Here is a 25,029-nt window from a genome sequence, read left to right on the forward strand (position 1 = left end):
CCTGTCTCTGCCTGCTCAATGTAGAAAAAGGGGCCATACACTTTTGTCTTGTATATGGTACAGAAGACATTTCACTTTTGGCAAACACCTTTCCAACTCCACACGGACATGCGGCAATTCAGTACCCTGTACTTTCTTGTGATGATTCACCTTTCCTAATAGAAGAAAAATTGCCTCGTCGCTGAATATCAATGTTTTGCAAAGTCATCATTATCATTTTAAATAGCTTGCTGCATTAGAGTACAAAATTCCAGTCGGCAGGCATAATCATCTGGCGTCAGTTACTGTAACTGCAAACGATAGGGTAAATGCAAACGCAGCGGCAAAACATTCCAAACTGTTCGCCCAGTTCACTGCTTGCACGAACGGTTGATATTTGTGGGCTGCGCCCAAACTCTATCAAACGAGCTCCACGATTTCTTCTGAGGCACACTGTTGCGACGTGCTTTGCCCTTTACACAGACAGCCAGTATCACGAAACTGGTGAAACCAAAGCAAAATACTCTGTCCAGGTGCAACTTTTCCTCATTAGTGTACGAATGCATTCTGCACTCTCGTAATCTCACGAACACTTCACATATTCTAACAGACAAAACTCTTCTCCTGCATTTCCGCCATCTTGTACAGTGCCGTCAGAGGCCTACCATCTAGCGTGCACGCGAGCCAAAAGGCAGGCTTTTAAAACTTAATAACTGTATCTATCTTTTCATGCATCAGAGGTCTTTGTATGTCGTATACTTATAAACAAACAGTGCTTTGAAACCCAATGAATCATTTAGGCTAACACAACCTAGTATAATATATTTTTAATAAGTCTGAATTATAGATTATATAACTTCCTATATGAAATTACATTTAAATAAAAGCGTATATAACTATGCGCTAAATTTTGCAGAAATTAATTAAAATTTATAATAAATATTAACACTGGAAAATCTTCGATGAGTAGTTTTCATTACTAAGCAGCCGGCATCTGTATCATTAGAAACTCTTTTCGGAAAATAAACTCGAGTGGAAGGAAGCCATAATAAGCTATGCTAATTCGCTCTTTAAATTCAAATGATTCGAAATTGTATTTCAAGATTAAGTAACAATGCGAAACTAAGTACCCCTATCAGATAGAATTGGTTTTAAAGTCAATGGAAATAGCTCTGGGTTATTCTGAAAAGTGTCTCCACATGAAGTGCTAAGTTAGGTGTTTGTTCAGAACTTTCCTCTTCTCGCTGATATTCAACCTTACTTTAATCACACTTAAGCAAGCTTTCATTTAGTGATCAAAATCAAATGTTTCAGTGTTTGGACTCTTTGCATCAAATACAATACAAAAATATATTATAGGTAAAATAAGATCAACATTACAATACACATAAAAATGCCATAGTAGAAAGTGTAAACTTCAGTTTCATGCTTTTTTCCTCTTTCAATTTAAATGAAACTAACATTCAGACTTTGTTCACTTGAGTACAATATTTATGCACTCCATACACATACGGTATAATAAAATTAATTGTACACCAGTAGGTTTCATAGGAAACGATTTTTGTCCTCAGTTAAGCACATGGTTGCCTTTTGTATGAAATCCACAAAACGTTCAGGCTGCTACAATACAATTTGAGATAGCTCCGAGCAAAGTTAGAATGTTTCCTTCCAAACATGAATCTTGAACTGGAGATAATAGCAGTAAAAGTTCGACCATGTTCGACATCATATTAACTACTATAATTCATATCAGAGGAGGAATTTAGAGAAGGATTCTGTAGAAAACAAACTGAAAAATTCCTTTACAGTTTTCCACACATCGTATTGTGTTTCAGAAAGTAAACAGATCGTATTAAAATTCATGGCTTGTGTAAAATAACCAATGGTCCGTGTTTCGTCACCATTTCATTGTGATGAAATTCACGGCAAAACATATTCATTCTATGCATTCTAAAAGCAGCTTAGGACCGAAAAAATGTAAAGAGTATACTTGGGTAGCAAACTGTGCAACTTTGTACAAATAATTGCAGCGCAAATTGTTTACTATTGCTGCATAGCCTTGCTTCTACGTCTGTATGACAACATCTTCAATCCTTTTTGTTAAATCGCCTAGTTAATTTCTTTTATAAAACATGACATCATGTGATCTTTTCACAGTAAAACATTTGAAGTGCAACTCCAAGCTATTTATTATTGAATAAATTACTATTAATATGATAGAACAATCTCATATTCATGCATTTACCGAATTCCGAATAAGCAACCGAATTCTAGCCGAATTATCTAAATCGTATCCATCTGTTTCACTGAAATACATTTTCAAAAGTGCCTCGATGCTTGTGGGTATTATCAGCGCTATGAAAGTGTGTGGACAATATGAGGCATCTGAAATGAATAAGTAATAACCTTGGCAAATGAAAGAATCATTCTTTATTAAAATTATAGTCAGGTAAGTGCAGAAACTTTTCATTACTTCAGAAAATTTTCACATAACCTCAGAGAGAAACTTCATTATTGTCATGAAATATTTTAAGAACAGTAATTGTAATTGTAAAGATATAATAATTTAAGAAGTGAAAAATGTTTTGAAATTAGTGGTATACTCTGATGTAATTATAATCTGTTCACAGTCGTTAAATAATGCAGTTTTATTAGCAAATATGGAATAACGTTCAAAATTTATTACGAACTCACTTGACTGCTCGCATTTGAAGTATATGCGATAAACCAGACTTTGAAAGCAGTAGTAAAAGAACTAAAATATCGAAATTAAATAGCAATACGTTAATCTAAAATTCCTCACCTTTGAAACTTGAGATACAATTTTGAATTTAAATTTAGTTCTTATCAGCGAAATTATATCTTTTGTTGTAGGAATTTTTAGACAGGCTAATTGCGGAAGGTAAACAGTGCCTCCGTGGAGGATTTTCTGAGGTAAAATTATTCCTATTTACACGGAGAAAACTCCGTACATCCAGTCCATTCGCTGAAAATGACTCTAGGAAGAGCGACTAGCGTTCAGCTTTCTCATACACAAAGCAATCGTTGGGAATTTCATTGAAAAATCGGATACATTAATAGTACATATGTTACCATGAATCAGTGAACTTCAAGTTTTTTGTTAGCCATAAATAGTAAATTTCAAACTAGAAAAAGAGCCAGTGTTAAACAAAAATGAAATTCCGTTCATTTTTTCATGTTGCACATTCAAAGAGCTTTAAAATAAATTATTTTCTACTGTAGCAATTCAGTACTTTAATTATATCTTAAAAATGAAATCAACTGAGAAGTTTAGCTACTTTATGACAGCGAGACTTGTCTCTAATTTTATGAGTACGTTAGGTATTACTATTAATGCTTCACGTTTCATTTCTATTACATATCAGGCAGTTTTTTCAGTGTTATTCAAGCTTAAAGAAATGGCGAATGAGCACTCAGGTGAATCTGAAAGCTTTCAGCTTTTATATTACGCCCAAAGGGGCGTTTTTTTAACCTTTATATATTGAATACCATGTTCTTCGCACTTAAAGCATAAAATTAAATTCAACAGCAATATCGCAAAATAATTTTAAAATGAGCATATCTTTATAATTTCCGATACACAGTGTCGCGCGCTGGAGATAAAAATGTTTCTTTTTCGTACAGTGTTGCCATTGCTCGCTTTGAAATCATTGAGTTTGTTAATTAAAAATTCGTCAAAATATTACAAAATATGAAATCGATAATAAAACAAATTTAAAATTCAAAATTAGGGTTTTCAGGTGCCCATATTTGGGGGAGGATTACGTTATTCAAAATCTGATGACTCTAGGTACCGTTGTTTTATCACAGTGCGAGAAACACACATTTATGCAGATTATTTATTATTTAATTTCTTTAAATATAACACAGGACGATAATATTCAGTGGCAACAATTTGAAAAGTGAAACAGACATTTAAAGTTTTCTATGCAAAATACCAAAACGAAATTAATAGCAAATTACTAGCGTAGTGTAATTAGTAAAGGATTATAGTTCTAAATAGTTAAAGTAAGATACATACCTCTAGACTAGGGGTTCTCAACCGGTGGTACGCAAGGGAAAAATAAGTGGTACGCAAAGAAGCAAAATGTTTTAAACTATTATATTCAAAAATTAAAACCCCAACATCCTGACTGAGTTTTTTCTCTAACACTCGTAAATTGATGAGATCTGAGCATTGTTCAAGAGGGGTGGCGGTAGTAGTACTTTGTAGTGGTGGTACTAAAGGTTTTCAATTTTTGTTTAGATGGTACGCGTTAGTCAAAAGATTGAGAACCGCTGCTCTACACCAAAGTTTCCCAACTTTCTCAGTGAAATTTGAAAAAGGGTCATTGATGATCAAGGACTCGACTGGGGATCAATAGCCGAATATGCATCAGTAATCAATCAGCTTGATCAATATCTCCTAGGTTGCAAAAAATTTATTAATAAAATTTATCGTTAATGCTTACTAATATAAAGCTATGTTATACAAAATCAAGTCTTACTTAAAACATAAAGGTGCTGGGTACGCTAAGTGTTGAAATTTAGTAGTCACTCGAGAGAAATATGCCCAAATAAAAGATGTTACCGATATTTTATATTACCGAACCGATATTATTGACTATTCCATTTTCTTCCCCACTGGAAACAAACTTCAGACACGTTAGTTAATAACTTACTACTGAAAAAGGAAACAGGTTAAATCTTTTTGATCAAGAAGATTAAAGAATTAAATTAAGCAATTTCATGCCATGTATTAAAAAATAACATCAGTGCCTCAACGGCAACCAACACATTAATTAAAATTACACCTTTTGCAATTAGAATCTGGGACATCATTTCTGGAAACTTGTTTACATTTGTAAAATTAAAAATGATAAAACATATATTTAATAAATCATTAGTTATGTATGCGCAACTATTTTGCATTATGCTTATGTTTTATTCTGCATGTAAGTATGCCGATTCTTTTAAAAGCGGTCTCTGTGTTGGCCTTGCTCTACATGGTCGTCTTAAATCATTAGTGTATTTCTTTGCAGCTGTTTTGTAAATTCCAAATTTTTATGAACTATTGGATTTTTTTGTCGTTCCCAGTTTTTGATTCGCAATAAACATTATCATCATACTTTAATTAAATGTTTCAATTTTTTCGAAACTTCCAAAATTTTCCTCCGTAGAAACTGCTTGAATGATGTAGCCTCTGTTTCATTCCCGTTGCAGAAAGAGGCTAAAACCTGTCTCTTGTTCCATTTCTGCTCAACGCTCTATATTTGAGTTATTACCAAGTATTAGCAGGAAGAACAATGCGCTGATAAAGTTTAGGATTGAGTTCCAGGATTAAGCCAGCCATAAATTTATGTGCTGTAATTCATTTAAGATTAAACTTATTCCTTTGTTTATTAAGCAAGCCTCCATCTTTTCAAAAATTCCAGTAGGGATAGGTGGGTGAAACAAAACCAACAAGAAGGGAAGAAAGGTCAAGTTGCATATTTTCTAAGGTGACATTAGGCTAAAATATTTATCAAATTACCATTTTAAGCATCTCTCGCTTATTCAACAAGCTAAAAACCGCAACCCATTCAAAAAACGGTAACCGTGAAATCCGGATCTACTCATTTTTAAACTTGTACATGCAATTTGTACATGCAATGGATAAATAATTCATCGACTGGGAAGTGCATGACAGCTAAATAAAGCTTTGTATATACAGGTGAACAGTAAAATAAACAAAAGCTTACCCTTGAGTTTAGAAATCACAATGAAATAGGTCGAAAGAATAGATTATGTGACCATTATGTGTTCTGGTTGTAAATGATAAAAGGGTTGAAAGACTAGATCTTTGAAAGGCAGATAGTTGAAAAATGGGGAAAGCGTGTTCTTAACCTTTCTTTCTTCATTTATCCGAGTGCTTCTGAATCTGTTTTGCTCCATGCATTCTTTCATCACCGTTAGAAGATCATTCCTTCCACGTTTCTTTCCAGAACTAAAAAAATTCGTATTTATATTTATTTAGATTTAGGTTATAAGGTATGTTCTCCCTCCTTTCTGCATGCCTTCTTAATGTAATTGGAAGCATATTCCACTCATATTCGAGATGTTCAGGGTTCGAATCGCGGCGAGAGTTTGAGAAACACCAAAACTTGAATAAAAAATATTTTTATATTCATGAACTAAAATTAAATACTTAACAGATAAATAAAAGGCTGATTGCATTTTCCCTGAAGCTATGAAATTCTCCTACTGAAGGGAATTCCCCCTTGGTTGAGAAAGCCTGATTTATCCGTTACTCCGTTTAACAGATGTAAGGTATTTTCTCCCTCCTTTCTTCATGCCTTCGCGATGTAACTGGAAGCACGCTTGACGCACATTCGAGATATCTAGATTTGGAATCCCGGTTAAGGCACTGCATAATTTTCACGTTTCTGTATTGGCATAACTTAATGACTCTACACAGAATTTTTGCCCTTTCTACCACAAATCCTTTTAATCACTTTAACGTCAGCCTAGTGTTCTTATGGTCCCCCTGGAGGGTCGACGTAGAGAACTCTGCGAAGCTACTGGCTAGGATCTGTACCTAGGCAGTCTTGGCCACGGGGGTATAAAATTTATGAACTTAGTGGTTCTGAAGGGCCCGGAAAGCATTGGCCATCATTAGCCATCATTGGCCGGTCCGGTGGTCTGGCAAGACCTAGAGCGGTGTGCCTCTAGTAGCCCGGGAGATAATGCCCTCCGGTTCGCTGGGTAATGTCCCACTGCGACGGGCAGCCCGAGCGACTGGCAGGTAGCAAATCGATGACTAGTGCTGTTTGGGCAACGTGTCCCAGGCGGTGTGTCTCTCTCTCCAAGGCGCGAGTGTCGAACCTCTGTGCCTGGTTCTGAGAGGCGAGAGAACCTGTAATGTGGTTCAGTCTCTCGAGGCAGGGAAGCCAATATTTTACTTTCTGTTCTTATGGTTAGGTTATTTGAATATGACAAAGCAGCGAAGGCTATATCTCTATGAAAAGGGATAAATTCAGGGAGGAGTTGCTATGGGAAACTGGTTCGCATTCACGTTACACATCGAGAAAGCCAACAACGCAGTCAGCCTCTTCTCCTGGGATCGAAAATGAATCTGGCCAAACTACCAGTATTCAAGTATCTTAACCTCTCAGCCAGGGATGGAATCGCTCTTCTTTTGACACTAACAGCTGGCACTTGTTGATTTGACATTCGCTAGAAATGGCCGAAACCAGTGGTCATTTTACCATCTCATGACCATGAATAGTTTTCCGATTGATGCTAGACCCGCAAGATTGGGAACAGGGTACGGATGCAAGCAAGTCCACTCCATGCCCTCGGTATCGGCCTAGTAGTCAACTTCTACAACTCATCAAATCACTTACTTCAATAAAAATTCGCTTTTGCAAAAAAATAAACAAATCTTATAAATCATGTTAATTGAATATCAGATTGCGCATGAACGAGGTGTTAATTAAGATTTCATGAGTAATCTGGTAAATCTTTAGAACGTCTCATTCTCGACTGTGTAAGGCAAGTCCAAAAGAGTCTTCCTAATACAAATGATTGCAACAAAAAGTGTAATTAGCATATATTTACTAGTGGTACATCAAATTAAACTTTAATGATTCAAGTTTCTTATTACTCTTTACGGAGGCTTTCGAATCCTTTTGAAAGGCCATTCATATCCTGTTCAAAGAAAACAATGCTGTCCTTAATGAATCTCACTCCCCCTTTTTTTGTAGAGGTAAGCTATAGATAATGGTTTTGTGTTTCTGTTGCCAACCGGCACTCATAAGTTCAAAATCCTCAATATCCATGCCGTCACGTCAATTACATCGGACGTAAATCAGTGTAAGTGTTCTGAAATGGATTAGGGAGTAGAGGTATGTCGCAGGACAAAAGGATCTCACACAGAGCATTTGAAATGTGTGACAAAAACGTTGGATAGTTAAAAGTTGATTTTAATGTACCAAAATTAAAATACGAGTAATAATGTTTGCTGTAATCTATTTGTAGCAAAGATTCTGAATGGCACTTTCGCCTTTTTTCCTACTTTATGAATTCAGAAATAATCCTTTTAATCTGCCTTATAACGTCAAAATTTCAGTGACAGTTTCAGCAGTTGATCACATAATTCATTTAAAGGTTGAGGAGAAAGATGGCGAAATAAATAATGAAATTGCAAGGCTATTTTAAGAATAAAGAATGCAACTGCATAGTCTGACATAACAAATCTGATTTACCTCTACCTATTTTATTTTAGATACGTATTCAACAAAATGTATCACAGTTTAAAGTTTTCTGCCCTTATGTTATGGTATTGCCTGTTTTTTACTCCACTCGTTGTTTTGAACTTCTTTTTACCTCGAAAATGGACATTAAATTTGTTGGAGTAATAAAGCAGCACTCACTTCTATTGCTTATCTTAAGATCGTATACAGCAAGCTTCCTCTCACACTTTAAAAGAAGCTGAAACTTCAAACGCAATTAAAGAAGACAATTATAGCAATTATGTAATTGGGCTCTAAAATTAAAAAGAGAATGCACAATTTATTAAACTTCAGAAACGAGTTCTGTACATTCAGAAACTGGCATCGTATCAGTTTTTCTATTTTATTTTTCGACCTGTTTCTTCTCTACTTATTTAAATGACCCTCACTCTTGATGCCTTCTTATCATCCGCTTTACGCAAATTACCGTCCTCTACGCATTACTGACAATTAGGAGTGTTCTTAAGAGACTCGCTCGCATAAAGCGAATGATTCACTAGCTTTTGCTTAATTGCAGCCGTGTGAGCGATAAATTGGACAGTTTAGGTTCAGCTCCTTTCGTCTTATGGGGACCTAGAACTGATTTGGTGTTTCTGAAATGACAAAACTGCGCATTAACTTAGAAAGTTGAATTATTATTTAATTGTACTTCAATTTCAGCATTTATCTATATACATGCTTACGCCCAGACAGACATTCAAGCTCATAACAGTAAATGGTTTGATTAATTAGCTATTGTGTCAGCACTCATCAGCACATAAAGGCAAAACGGTTATTAATTAGCTATTGCGTTAACTGAAAAGCGAACGATTTATCAGTTCAATTCTTTTCTCAAATTTTTTAAAGATTCCGAAAAAAATGTTATTGTTTTGAGTTAACGAAACAATCCTGCCCCTTACATATAAAATCAGAAACCCGAGAGCTTATTGATGAGATGTATATGAATATAAATTCTTTTACTTATCCTCTTTATTTGTAAAAGTGCGATGTTCATCAGCATAAGAAAGGAAGTCATTTAAAATTTATATTATTTGTACTTTTTAATATCCTTTTTCAACGAATGCTATTTATGCGGAAAGTTTATTATAATAAACAAAACATATTTCTTACATCTATGATATACCAACAGCAAAATTTCTGATTCTGCTTCTTGTTTACACTGTAGTCTTCATCCAAAGTAAAACTGTTGGTAAAGTTGAAACTCTAAAACAACGAAAGAAATTGTAAACGTCTCTCTGTATTTCATTTTATAAATTTTAAATAATTTTTAATATTTTAGCAATTTTCTATTTACACGAATTAAAAAAATGTAGGTACAAATGTAGGAACTATCACTAGTGAAATTCGTTAAACTGAGTCTTAATTTTATTCAATAGTAATTCGATAAAAGTTTTATAAGTACGACTGTTGAGTAGTTAAATAATTCTAAGAGACATTCAATGGCAATTTTATGAGATATTTTCATTTAAGTTTATTTTTTTCGCTCTCGGTAAAAATTTTGTTATACTTTTAAAACATTTAATATTGAACTTCGTTTTGAATAAAATTTTATATTTATTAAATATTAACTAAACAGTAGTTTTCTATGGCCGACCGTTGAGCAGTCGAATAGTTTTGTGAGGTATTAAGCAGTAATTCTACGGGACCATTGTTGTTTCAGCAGTAGTTGAGATGGCAGAAAAAGACAATACTTTTATTTTCTTTAGGATGCTACACGAGATAGTTGCATGATATTTTAAATTTTTTATTATTAAATTTTGTTAGTTTTAGCAATGAAGTTTTTTTTAGTTGTTAGACAGTAATCTGATATACAGGGTGTATCAGTACAGCGTTGACAAACTTTCAGGAGAGATAGAGTACACCTAGACGATGGGAAATCAGATAGGAATGCATGGTCGGAAACGCTTTCCTGAGGCGGTAGTGACGACACAAAAGTCAAGAAAGAAAGGACAGGAGCCGGGGTGAGAAAACATGTTTATTATTCGTAGTACAACAAAAACAAAGAAAATACAACATAAAGAGACAACGATCATCATCAAAGAAGATGTTCGAAATTACGACCCGGACCGTGATGCAGGAACCGTGCGTCATGCATCTTCCATGCGATTCGTGATGCAGATCTATGCGGCAGAGAAGTGAGGCCTGCATCACAGCCTGGGGTCGTTAATTTCGAACACATTCTTTAATTACGATTATTGTTTGTTTTTGTTCTTATTTGTAGGTTTCTTCTGTAATAAACATAATAAAACATGTTTTGTCTCACTGTTTGTATCCTTTCTTTCTTGAATTTTGTGTCGTCATTACCATCCCAGTAAAGCGTTTCCGATCATGCATTCCTATGAGATTTCCCATAGTCTTGCTGTACTCTATCTCTCCTGAAAGTTTGTCAACGCTGTACTGATACACACTGTATATCATATACATATGTAATATTGAAAAAAAATTAATTAAACGAACACAAAGCATTGCGCCGCAGACAGCAATACAGAAAGAGAATTCTATAATAATATAATTAACAGAGATAACCTAAACCTAATTCGACAAAAATAAGTTAAAATAATAAATTCTTTTTAGCATGCAGTGGCTATAAAATGCAATAATATGCGTATCATAAATATCTGCGTTTGAAAATGCTTCAAACCAAGTTAATTAACTAGACAAGTTAAAACAAGTTTCGTTCCGACAAATTCCTTGAGACTTTGAACGGCAAAGGGAACTTAAACTCTTTAAAGTACATAGAAAAATGTATAGCCTCATTGAATTTGTTTCTTTTTCCTACCTGTTTCAGCTGTCCAAGTCATAAAAATATCGAAAGTTGAAATACGTAATACTAATATATATAAATATATAATGTTGTATGATCTTAAATTCACTTAGTGCGAAATCGATATATATATATGTGTTTGTGTGTGTATATATGTATGTATGTATGTACATAAACAACATTTAGAGAATAATTAGGACACAAATTTATTTTAGCTCTTAAGTAGCTTAGATTGAACAATTTTTAATTTTATGAAATAAAAAAAAAAAACATTTTACTGGAAAAGGATTATACTATCCTCGAAAATGCCAAAACCTACTGTAAAAGAAATGTTTTTCAAATGAAGAATGAGTCTGTCTAATCCTTAAAGAAATTTTTTTAAACAATTTAAAATAAAAAAGAATTAAGCATGAAAGAGAATTTGCAATTTAATTACTCATTATTTTCTGTTCCAATTAGACTCGTCACGGGATAATTAATTGAAACATTTAACAATAACAATTAAGGAAAACTGAATAAATGTTTCATACTTTTTGGCCAATAGACTGAAAAGTTTTAAATAATACAAAAACATTTTTTACAACAAGCATAATCCCTTTCTCAAATAGTCAAAAATGTGAATTCAGACCTCGAATGAAAACAAAGATTCAAAAGTGCTAGAAGCTAGAAAAAATTGCAAAAAATGCAAAAAGCCAAAATACGAAAAAGAATCAATGCGAAATTACTTATATTCCAAAGAAGCAATGCCTGCCCAAAAGAACGTGATAATCCAAATGTTTAAGCAGTATAAAAAATTTTTAGTGTATGTTAATTACTCTGCAAAAGAGGAAAATTTTTTACGGTATTAATTCCTAAGTATTAGTCGTGGAATATATCCAAACTACAACTAAAAGTGAAATAAAAAACTTAAAATATAAATAAAAAACTTACTAGCTTTTCTTAAAGCTGCGTTCATGAAAACAGCGGATACTGATAATGATGCACATTAACTTTTAGCATTTTACTGACAATGTGGGAGGAAGTAACGCAGCGGGTTTACCAAAAATGTAAAGAATTATTTTACTAAAGGGGAAAAAGACCTACACTTACAGACTGGTGTCTTTGACATGGTACCTATATTGCAAAAACTAAGCCAAGGATGTTAACTAGTACTTACTATAATGTGTTAGGGAGAAATTTGACCTATAAGAAGCAATATAAGAAATATAAGAAAAACAGCTAATTCAATCTGAAAAAGAGTATTTGAGCATGTGGAGAAATAGGTTCGCAATAGATGTAGATATTGGCGGAAGCCAGATAAAATGGCTAAAAATGAGTTAAATTTAAGTTTAAAATGTTCTAGTAAAAGTTACGAAAATCGAAAATAGTAAGGTAAAAGGATACAGTCTTCACATAAGTCACATAAGTTCTATGTGTCTAATTAAATAAAACTCAGGCCATGTTAATAAAATTATGCAGGCAGAAATTTTCACACAGAAGCTATACATTAAGAAAGATGAAATTACAGTAATTACAAATCTCTAATTTTAGTTAAACCAGTCTAATCTTGGGAATATTTAATAGCTGCGTTTTAATAAAAATAAGTAAAACTAAATAGCTGATTTCTTTTTGTGTGCTATTAGTTTTATTAAGATTCAAGGTTATTAAGGGTAAATATTGTGTACTTCTATTTTTTTTTCAAAATTATTTATGGCAATAATATCATCACTATATCTAAAAATACAAGTAAAGTAATTTTTATCAACTTTATTCAGTCAGTTTGGTAGTGAAATTTAGAGAAAAGATAATTGGCAAAATTGTGTCCAAACGCATTGGAATACCATTTACTTGTTGTATTGTAGATCCTCTAAGCTGTTTTAAGTTAAGAAGTATGGTATATTTAAGGAAATGTTTTGAATCCCCTTCTGCAATAACAGACAAGGATATGTAATATGAATAAGGTTTGTTTTGACACTTGGACCGTACTTTAAAATTTGACTACTGATTCCACAGCGAAACGCGAATAAGGTGTTTTCAAACATCATAAAAACTTTTATTTTCTCAAGTGCAGGATTAATACATGTGATGCCGAGAAGAATTTCTTCATGCATTCATTTTATATATTTCTTCTTAGTGTGTTTTAACATTTTACAGTACATTCCGTCTAAAAAGATATAAAAATTTGGAATTCTCTCGCTTCATTTTTCAAACTATACTTACTTACGTATATTTGCACATACAAATAAACCCATTTTTAATGAATGCATTTCAGAATACATTTTGAAGTCCATTCTTTAGTAGGACCCACGAGCGACCGAGCGATAAAGTTAGTGAACACTGGTACTTCGGGTCGGAGATTCGAATCCCGCGAATGGGCTGGTTGCATAGGAGTTTTCGTGTTTTTCTCCCGTGTGTAACGTGTATATGAGCCAGTTTCTTTTAAAAGGATCCTCCACGAAGTCATCCCTTTCCTTAGGCAGATAACCCTCGAGGCCTTACCGTAATAACATAAACTAAAGTAAACCAGCAATTCTCTAGTAATATCCTGTTAGGCCACCTAGTATTTAAAACAATTATAAATGGTTAGTAAGTTTCATCTGAAAATCTTAAATTTTTTTTTATGAAACTTAAAGTTTTTGATGATAAATCTGAAATATAGTTTTCTAAAGCATTTGTATCTGGGGTTATATTAATAACTAAACTCCAAGGTCAAATGGGAATAATATTTCAAAAGTTTATTTCTGTTTATTTTAATTTATTTATTTGATTATTGTTCATCGATACAAAAACATAACACTAAAGTTAAATGAGTTAGTTGAAATAGTTTATTGCAACTAAAATCGATTATTCATACCTTAGGCATAATTATAAATTCCTTGTTTGGCTAATTGGCCAAACCATACTACAACATGCTATCTGCCTAATAAGATGGAAGTCTTCGTGGAGGTTGTATAGCTGGAAACCAGCTGGTTCTCATGCTACAACTTTGAAAAACCAGAAAAGCCACAATGCAGTCAGCCCTTTCGCTACGTTTCTAACCTATGTCGAGGAACCAGTATTAAGATATCTTACCCACTTTGCCACTGGTGGGCATTAATTATTCTAATTTCAGGTTTTAGCATAGCATTAAACATCATTCCGGTAATTTTTATAATTTCCTACGCAGTCTCCTTTTCGGTTGAAAAAAATTGCATTTACACTAACCAATCCCTTATTTGAATTTAATAAGATTCCATTATTTATTTGCATTTCAGTTATAAATGGCTACAAATGATATTTAATAATTTGTTATTCAATTACAAATGATTCATAGAATACTAATCTTAAAGCAAAAATCAGATGTGTAAAATGTTCAATTCTAATTTTTCATTTGCAAAATTTCATTAAAAGCATATTTTACAGCCCTACTAAAGAGCTCAGGAGCAATCCATTTAACTTGACTTTATGGACACAAATCATACCATTCCGTTCTAGGTCTTTCGGACGCACCGTGCGACCTTTCACTGGCTTTGTTTCCGAGTCAAGACAGATGCTGAAGGTTTTTTCCCTAGGAAGCGAAACGAATAGGAAGGGCTCCTGAGAAATGTCATTTAGAGCTAATGAAGAGGTTGGACATGGCGTTAGTAAATGAGAGATGTGTTAATGGGTGACAAGAGGAGCAGAAGGGAAGCAAAAAAACTGCGGTTAAGACTCCTGTCAGCAGAAAAAGAAAACTTTGACAGCTGCACGTGTTTGAGTCCTACAAGGGAAAGTAGACTTATATATAGTTTTCTTTCCTCGCATTTGAGCTGGTTGCATTGTTTCTTTTACGGAACCACAGAGATAATCAAATAAAAGGAGGAAGTTTATTTTTAACGTTATTTTCATTAAATGCACGTTAATACTTAAGCAGAAATTTTGCTGCCCTGTTCACATCGCGTGTATATGTGAAGGAGTACTCATATCCTCTCGTATGAAATATCTGTAAACTAATTACAGGTATATCTACAAATACTAGCAGGATTTGCTGATCTCGAATAAATAGTTCTTTATAATATATTTAAGGATTAATGTTATACCTTGCGATTTTTAATAAGTTATAAGGTATTTCTTTCTTCTTTCTGCATGCCTTCGTGGTATAACGGTTAGCACATTCGGCGCGTATTCCAGAGGTCTGGGTTTCGAGTTCGGAGAGAGCACTGCGGATTTCATTGTTTCGAAAAATTCTAAAATGTATCTACAGTGGCGCCCATACTAAAAACGATGGTGGATAATGTTTCTCCACCACCAGGATTTGGTGATTGGTTCCCCTAATTCCCAGTTGTCCTTTAAAAATGGGAGTATATAAGGTATTTCTCCCGCCTTCTTACCATGCCTTCGTGATGTAATGGTCAAAACAATCGGCGCGTATCGAGAGGTCCAAGGTTCGAGTCCCGGCAAAGGCATTGTTCATTTTTCACGTCTCCTGCTTCGAAATAACCAAATGTCTCTAGGCAGTGTTACCAACAAACTGCTATCATTGTTATTTAATTGTTAAATCAGTTAAGCAGCGTTTCTCGAACTTATTTGAAGTTTGGGAACCACATTTATAGGTTAGAATATTCTGTCCTATAGTCCAGCTTATTCTTGTCCCTTCCGAAAGCAATCGTTTCAGTATAGGCTCCTGCCAGTATACTTAAATTTTTAAAACACAATAATTAAAATTCATTTTATTTTATAATTGTATTAAGTAATTCAGTTAACAGAAAAAAATTAGATACTTTTTAATTGCGGCGGACCACAACGATATCAATGGCTCAACTTCACATTACAAGAATCATAACTTTGCAAGGGTTCAAGGGATTTTAATGGTATGTGTTGTGTCCGTCACCAAAGCCTCTGTATCTCAGGGAGGAAGACGGACTAATGATTCTGTTGCTCCTTTGATATCGTTTCAATTATAACGAATCAGAAAAGGTAAAATACAACCGACAATTCAGAGGGCGTGACTAATTCAGTCTGGGAATAGTTTTAGACAAGACAGGAATTCAGAATGCTCCTTAAACTGTCGAATAGAGAGACTTTTGCGGCTAGCAAAATCTTAACATAATGATGACAATAACTTAAAATAATTTGCTTATAAGTCTGAGATGTATTGCAGTAATACATTCAAAATAAAGGTTCTCAAGCGTATACTCTGTTATTATAGTTTAAATTAAACGAATTTGTAACCACATGATATTCGTACTTGGTACAAACTATTTTTATATTGGTATTTTAAAATATCATCTTATTACATATGCACTGAGAAACCGCAATATTTTTAAAACAAGCTGCAGCACTACTCTGTGCCATGGCGTAAAAGAAAAATATACTTTTCCTGTGTCTGGAAGTCTTAAATTTGTTGCGTAAAACTTTCCCATCTCATCAAACAGATAAATTCCCTTTTGCGTGGTAATAATAGCTTCATTTTTCAGAAAGTTATGTCTGCTATTTTCTTTTCCTTTCTTTTCTTCATAAAATATGATTAATAGTGATTTTGAGAGCGGCTTATGTAATGTTCAAAGATTTTATGCCATTTTCAAGTGTTTAACATCCAATGTTAAACTTTCTTGTCTTTACCCTCACTATTATTTTACATATAATATATTTATTAGCTTGGATGAATTTTTAAAGCTTTATTCTTATAGTTGACGCTAAAATGCACTTCGATATTCTTTTATTAAAGTATATGTATGTGTGTGCGTGTGTGTGTTTAATCTTTTAGACACAGTACGATAAAACACAAAATTCCAATTTATGACTTGCCATTCATCACACACTAAATAAAAATGCCTAAAATTAGTAAGATCGTTATTACAAGTAATATAGGTTTTGTTGCTGTTCAAGCGATCGTTGCTTATATATTTAATTTAATTTAATTCTGCTAATTAATTATAACTTATTTTTTCCACTGAGCCATTAAGGAGGCAGATACAAAACAAAATTATATTTTATTAAGACAAATGCTAGGCTTAACGCACTATCGAATAGAACAAAAATTAAGTACCAAATGTTTTGGGGTTGACGAAAAAATGACGCACTTTTTCCATATAAAATGCCCTTTACTTTAAAATATTTTTTACCATTTTGATTAAAGTGTTTTCATTTTTATTTTTTCTACTATGACACATTTTTTCCAGACGGAAATGTTTCCGTCTTATGATAAAAAAATAACAAAAATTGCAAAATATTTTCTTTTTCATAAATTTTAATTACTTAATATTTTATTTTAGTGTTTGATGATGAATCAATTTTCAAATCATCGTTAAACTTTAGGATTCGTATTTTTGTTTCAGACATAGAATTCCAATTAACTCGAGAGAAGTCTAGCTAAATTCAAACAAAAGAATATTTATTCATCAACTTAATACTTTTAAAACTAAAAACGAAAATCTGTCGTTTTGATGGATTTAATAATTATAGTGTTCAATTTGTACTCGCAAATAAAGAAGTTGTTAAAACACGCATGGTTTCTCCTTTATTTGGCTGAAAGATTTCATCCCTCCAAAAAGTGTAATCACTTTTTATTCAGTTGTCGTATTCCGTAATCTACATATGCATTTGATGTTGTAAAGAGAAGTTACAATGTTGAAAAAATTGGTAAGTTGTTTTTTAATCTTTTACTCCAAAGCGTGCTCTATTAAAATGCCTACGGAAAAACCTGATTTTAGTGAATGCAGAGGATGTATTTGCATTAAGTATTAGCAACTTGATCGTTGTGTTTTACTACATAGAAACATTTAGAAAAATCTTAAATGTTTTGGATTCCAAATATAAATTAATATCACAATAAGAATTCAAGTAACTAAGAAATTCAGAAATTTCCTAAGAATTTGTTAATATGAAATTCCAATGAAACAACAAAAAGACTTAAGAGTCTTGACATGTCAAACACTTAAAACAAAAAGAAGCTGTGATTTACGAATTTTCATTCATACAAACGTAGTGCGAATGTAAAATATAAAAGACTGTTGCAAAAATCATTTGTTACAGTGAAAGGCTTCTTCCTGCGAACCAATAATGCGAATTTAGGCCCAGAACATAAAAAAATCAGATTTCCTTTTTGAATTGCATTCCTAGAAAGAAAGGAAACAAATAAATTACAAGGTCATGAAAGATTTATTAAGAAACAAAATAATACAAAATCTAATCTTTAATACAAGTATTAATTAATCTTAATAATAACTAAGATTTAATCTAATCTTTAGTACAAAATCTCACTTCAAAAATTATTTAAACCGAAGTCATTCTGGTATATCATTTAATGCAGGAAGGCTTTAAAATTTACTTTAAATCTAAGATCATTATTATCCTCCTACATTTACACAAAAATCGCTGAACCTTTATTACTTCCATTAAGTGTAAATAAATGCACTTTTCCAAGCACTCGAGATAATTTAAATGCATGAAATATAAAACTATATCCATTTACGTACATTTCCTAAGTATAAATTATTGCTCCTGCGCTTTCCTAATAGTTTATGAGAAATTAGTTTAAAAGTGCACGAGGTAATTTCAAGGAACAATAAAAAATTTCCCCCCTTTCATAACGACGAAATACTGCTGTTATTGCACTTTTCGTGAGCTCCGAGTATAAAATATGAGTGACGGAGCGAAATCAAGAGGAGAAATCGATAAGTGGAAGATTCCTATTTATTCCGCAGAAGGAACAAAGCGGGAGAAATAAAGCTTTATCAGTTAGCTAAATTCTCTCATTCAAAGGCAAAGTGAGAAAGAGTTTTCTCTTGAAAGGCTGAGACCACGAACTTGAAAGGAAATTCACCCCATCAACGTTTTTACAGTTTGCCGAATAACTTCCAATAACTGGGAGGTGTTACTTAATTTCCTATTCCTAATGCGAGTTTCATGTCTGGCTTAATCAGTTTGCGTTCTGCCCCTTTCAAGTATTCCCTCAGGTTTCATCCTATATCTCAATACAAATTCTACCGAGATGTATTAAAGTAACCGCATTAACTGAAGTTACACGTTTGACAGATAAGGAGGGGCAGAAAGTTTGTTGCCAACAAAAACTTAGCGAGAAATTGTGGAGTTTATTCGTTACTACCACTCGGGATTATCCCCCTCCTCAGAGCCCAATTTAAAAAACTAGAAGGCAAAACTTCTCATGAAGACCCCTCTTACACTAACTTCTTTCAATGTAACAAATATCACTCATGCCATTTATATAAATTATTTCATGAAATAACCTAATAATTTGCTCTCGTTTAAAGCTATTTAAATAAAAAATACATTTTACATTTCCGCATGATTTATTTTCCTGGTTTTAACTTGTTATGATTTACATAAATGTATGTAAGGTAAAAACTAGGTAACATAAAATAACTTTAATTTGCAGTAGTTTGTGAACTCTCCATTTTAATTTGGCTATTTCCCCTTTGCATCCTAAAACAGTAACTACTTATTATAAATCTCTCAGAGCTGCATCATTGCAAATTTAATCCATATCGTTTGATGTTTGCTTAACGCTCACTATGCAAATGCTACAATCGATAGTGATTTCTAATTAAGGAAGCGAAATATATTATTAACCATTGGGAACAAATCTGACGTCGAACGTCTGTACGTCGAACCTCCGCCCTCCCCGTGGGTAGACGTAGAGAACTCTGCGAAGCTAATGGCTAGGATCTGTACCTAGGCAGTCTCGGCCAGGGGTTATACAAATTTTGAACCTTGTGAATCTGGAGGCCCCAGAAAGATTATTTATTGGTCGGCCTGTGGACCTGGACCATAGGGCTCTAGTAGCCCGGGGGGTAGCGGCCCAGGTATCCTGGTAATGGTCCTGAGTGATGGGCAGCCCGAGCGACTGGCAGATAGGAAATCATAGACAACAATCGGTGTCGCGAAAGCGATGCGTCCCTCTCTCCAAGGTGCGAGGGCAGGGGTTGAACCCCTGTACTTGGTTCGGTGGGGCGAGGGAACTCTTAGTGTAATTTAATTAACGGAAAGAGTGATGCCTCTAGTTATGTACGCCTAACCTGGTCCGAGTAATTACTTAGCAGGAGATAAAAGTTTGTCTACAGAGCTGATATGTGACGATTCGCAAGCAAAAAGCGGATGGAAAAATTTTATATTCGCAGAGCAGAAGATTTCTTGACCTTGAGTTAGAGGATGAATGCGAACTGCGAAACATTAGATTCACTGATGTTTATTAAGTTCCTGATTTAAAGAGTAGTTTAATTTCCTTAAGCAAATTCCTATCGAGGGTATTATATTACTTTCGAAAAAGAAAATTATTTCTTCAAAAGGGATATCCAAATAATTATGCGCACGTATTCCGATGATAATAGTTTATCTAAAATTGTTTCTGAACAAAAATCCAAAAAACGTTAATATTGCGGTAGAATGTAAAAATAAAAATTGTATACAAATGTGGCATTCAGGTTTAGGGCATCGAAGTTATGACGCAATCAGACAATTAGGAATACAAATTCTTGCCGAAGGAATACAATTAGATAATTGCATTCATAACGACAGCCATTCGGAAGGCGTAAAAAAAAATGCAATAAATTCCTTATTAAGAAGCTGCTAGAGTTTGCGTAAATAAACCACTTGAACTTATACCTAGTGACATTTGCGGGCTTATGTTCACTCCAAGTACTGAGGGGGGGACATTTATTTTATAACGTTTGCTGATGACTACTAAATACACCGTTATTCATTTGATTGCTAAAACGAATGATGTTCTTAGTAAATTAAAAGACCTTTTGTCATAACAAGGAACAAATTTGGAAGAACCATACATACTCTCCGAATGGATAACGGCAGTGAATACATTCGCAAAGAAATAGAGAAATTTCTGTCGAGTAACGGCATCAAACATCAACTTACCGTTCCCTTTTCACTCATCAGAACGAGTGAAAGAAGAAAGAGAAGCCGTACTGAGATGGCCATGTGTCTGCTGTCCCAAGGCCGATTTTCAAACAAGTTCTGGGATAAAGCTGGCAGCACAGTAAGTTATATTCAGTACCGCCTTCCAAGTAGAGCTTATGATAAAATACCGTATGAATTATGGTGCGGAAGAAAACCTAATCCAGCTCATATGAAACAATTTATTTGCACAGCCTGTGTATATGTGCATAAGGAAAACCGAAGAAAATTAGGGCAGAAATCAATTGAAGGAACTTTTGCCGGTTACGATCAACGAACAAAGGGATACAGAATCTATGCAGGAGAAAATCGTATAATTTTCCGTAGAAACGTAAAACTTGTCGAAGATCAGTGAATGAAAATACTGAAATTTCCCTTCATCCAAAGCCTAAAGAGAATGAAAACAACGAAGAAACTTAGAAAAAAACCTAGAATTATAAATTCGGAAAAGAGCCAAGACCATCAGAAAGGAAAAAAGGGGAGACCACCAGAACGCCTAAGATTCTTAACAAACACAAATAAAAATATACCTGAGTATTGTAAAGACTTGGATAAGTTGAATTCCGAAGAAAATTAAAATGGTTACTCTCAACTGACGAAGAAATCAAATCCTTATCCCAAAATAAATCTTGGGAACAAGTTGAGCTTCCTGTACGAAAGAAACCTATTGGATGTCGATAGATTTTCAAGATAAAAGAAAACGTAGACGGAACAATTATTCGTTACAAGACGCGACTAGTCGCAGAAGATTATAGTTAAAAATTTGGATCTGTCTACGATTATACCTTTGCATCAGTAGTTCGACATATACCATGAGAACCTTTCTTGCTATCTTAACAAATAGTGAAATGTACTTAAGGCATGCAGACGTCATCCAGCGTTCCCACAAGGAAATGTTGAAGAAGAAATACACATGCAACAGCCGGAAGGCACAATTCAATCAAGACAAGAAAAAATTTTTGCAAATTGAGAAATTCGCTTAGCGGCTTAAAGCAGGCTGCTAGAGCGTGGAATAAAAGGATCGAAGAAGTGTTAAAGAACAATTTTAAAGAAAGATGGACATGACACGCGGATTATAGATGTGAAGCTATTATAGCGTATTATAGATGTGAAGTGGACGTCGGAAATAGCCAGAATTCGTCTGAAACCTCTTTTATACAATTGCAAAATGTGCACAAAGAAACTTTTAGATTCCTGCTAGTATTTGGAAAATCATCCTTTACGTCTCTTTTCATTAGATCATACAAAACGTTAAAGCTTAATAAAAAGATTTGATTCAAAATTAAGTTATTCATTTCAATAATAGGTCCATCAGCGGCGAGCAATAAAATCGTTGAATACTGATAGTTTTTCTTCAGGTTCAAATATTGGCTTATTAACCGACTGCAGGGTATATTAATTTTATTATAGCAACGCACGTAAGGGATATCTGCTTAAGAAAAGCGATGCCTTCGTGGAGGATTTTCTAAGAGAACCTGTATTCACGTTATACTGTATTTCTCCTGCCTTCTTAGCGTTCCTTTGTGGTGCAGTGGTCTGCATGCTGGGCGCGAATTCCAGAGGTCCGTGGTTCGATTTCTGGAGAAGGCGCTGGTTATTTTCATCACTCCTGGTTCAAAAATACCTAATGTCTCTACAGTAACGCCCGAACTAAAACGGTGGTGGAAGATTATTCTCCACACTCAGGATTTGGCGATTGGGTCCCCTAAAAACCCCGTCGTCCTTTAAAAGGGGAGTATATAAGGTATTTCTCTCTTTCTTTAGTGGGCCTTCGTGGTGTAGGGGTCTACATGCTGGGCGCGTATTCCAGAGGTCCGTGGTTTGATTCCCGGCAAAGGCGCTGCTCGTTTTTCATCGTATTCAACAACTTACCGCTCTGCCGCTGATGGACGGCTAACTGAAGGGAGCTTTTGTAATTTTCCCTGGGTTTAATGTGAATATGATTCCCTTTAAAAAGTTCTTTCTGAAGGCATCCGTTCTCTTAAGTAGATAGTCCTTGCAGGCTTTGCTGTATTTCTAATGAATCAATACATTTCAGGCATAAGTAGAGATTGTACTGTAGACATTCTTTCGAAAATCTTTGTACTATGCGTATCTTCATTAGATCATGAATCCTCTTTCATAAATGAAGGAAGAGACGAATATGCATAATATGCATACTAATAATATTTTAATTCAGGTTTTAAGAAAGTACATGCCTTTCGAGGACAAACATCTCGTAACTCAGCTACCCAAATTTTGTTTCATACATGTGGAGAGCACAGGGTTTGAAACCAAGAAGTCCTGAAAAATTTCTTCTAATAATATTAAACAGTACTGAACACAAATGTATTAACCGTTACACTACAAAAGCACCTGAAAGGGTTTTTTTTTTACATTTCTTCCTCCCACTTAAAGGCGGTAGAGGAGGAGGACGGTTGCTAGTCGACCGATCCGAAATGTTATGAATTATCACACACCACGTGAGAGAAATGTTTTAATTCTTTAGACTCTTATTTTTTAATAACTAAGAATAGTAAAATTTCTTATTTTTTGAAAATATTACTTAAGTAATTTATATAATTAACTGATAATTCATAAAATTAATTTTTAAGAGCTAGATGATATCTGATAATTTATAATTAGTGCTATGCACTGACTACCAATAAGTATTTGGACACCTATGCAAATGACGATATCTGCAGTCCTAAGGTACGTCACGGACTCCGCCGGTATATATCGTGCAGGAAACAGCATCGGCTTTAGTCGCATGCAAGATGCCTCGCAGTTCGGAGCTCTCTGATTTCGAGAAAGGTATAATTATCGGGTATCACAAATGTGGCCGATCCTTAAGGAACATATCTAGTGATCGACAGTGGCCTATGTGATTAAGAAGTGGAAGGTGAGCAGTGATTGTCGGAATGTGCCCCGAGTGGGCAGACCAACGAAACTGGGAGATAGAGACCGACGAGTGCTGTCCAGAGAAATTCGGAAGAACCGCACCCAACCGATGGCCCCATCCGCGAGGAGTTTCAACAGGCATCCGGGAGTATTGTTTCAATGAATACCATCGGTAAGGAAGCACAGCTGCTTGGCTTTCATGGTCGTGCTGCTGCCCATAAGCCTTTGATCACAAAGTCCAACCGCGCTGCTCGGTTAATGTGGTTCAAAGCACATCGAAATTGCACCATAGATCAGTGCAAACGGGTTCTTTGGAGTGACGAATCAAGGTTCACCCTTTACCGTTCGGATGGCAGGGTCTGGGTCTGGCGTCTACCTGGAGAACGTCTCCTGCCAGAATGCATTGTGCCAACAGTCAAGTTCGGCGGAGGTGGAATTATGGTCTGGGGGTGTTTCTCCTGGTATGGGCTGGGACCCTTGGCCCCCATTCATGGTAAGCTCAACTCCGATGCCTACTGCACTATTTTGGATGACAATGTGCTTCCTACGTTGTGGCAATTTGACGGGTTGGACCCTGTTACTTTCAGGACAACAATGCCAGTTGTCATGTTTCGACGTTAACCAAGGCTTGGTATGGTGCAAATGGAGTTCATCGAATGTACTGGCCTGCCCAGAGTCCAAACCTGAACCCTATCGAGAACCTCTGGGACGAGTAGCATCGCCAAATTCAGGGGTGCACTATCCGTGCAAAATCGGTGAAGGAACTTCTATGTCTTCTCCAAGCTGAGTGGAAAGAAATACCACTAGCTGTCATACAAAGACTTGTGGAAAGTATGCCCCGGAGGGTCCACGCTGTAATTACCTCTCGGGGAGGCTCTACCAACTATTGATTTTGAATAAAGTTAGTTTTCCTTTTCTATCACAGGTGTCCAAATACTTATTGGTAGTCAGTGTATTAATTTCTGATATTCATTGAAAAATATCGTGAAGGTAATGTACAGAATCTCGTCCCCTTGCACGACTGGCGTTTTTCCTGTTCACCACATTTGACAAAAGAGCTAAAAATGATAAAGACTGCTAATGGCAGTAATGATGGTTGTAGTAAATTTCATACATTTCAGACATCGGTTATTAAGTTTTTTTCGTGAAATCTTTCAACAAGGGACATTAATTCATTGAATTATAGTTTATTTTTATTAGTTTGGCGATATATAATTATTAAATTTATTTTTGTTTGATTAGTTTTAATTCATTTTTAACTCGATG

At 34.6% G+C, this 25,029-nt stretch overlaps 1 long non-coding RNA gene across 1 annotated transcript in view; it reads right to left on the reverse strand.

Annotated features, from left to right (window-relative positions):
• Positions 1-17,808: 17,808 nt before the first annotated feature.
• Positions 17,809-25,029, reverse strand: part of LOC118186166 (uncharacterized) — an 80,052-nt gene continuing 72,831 nt past the window's right edge. The window contains exon 2 of the long non-coding RNA XR_004757727.2: positions 17,809-18,071. This is a non-coding gene — a long non-coding RNA (uncharacterized LOC118186166). The remainder of the gene's footprint in view (positions 18,072-25,029) is intronic.

This window comes from Stegodyphus dumicola, chromosome X2 (assembly GCF_044657685.1).
Source record: "Stegodyphus dumicola isolate Sdum_Otavi_A_Nest chromosome X2, ASM4465768v1".
In the NCBI taxonomy this organism is placed as follows: domain Eukaryota; kingdom Metazoa; phylum Arthropoda; class Arachnida; order Araneae; family Eresidae; genus Stegodyphus; species Stegodyphus dumicola.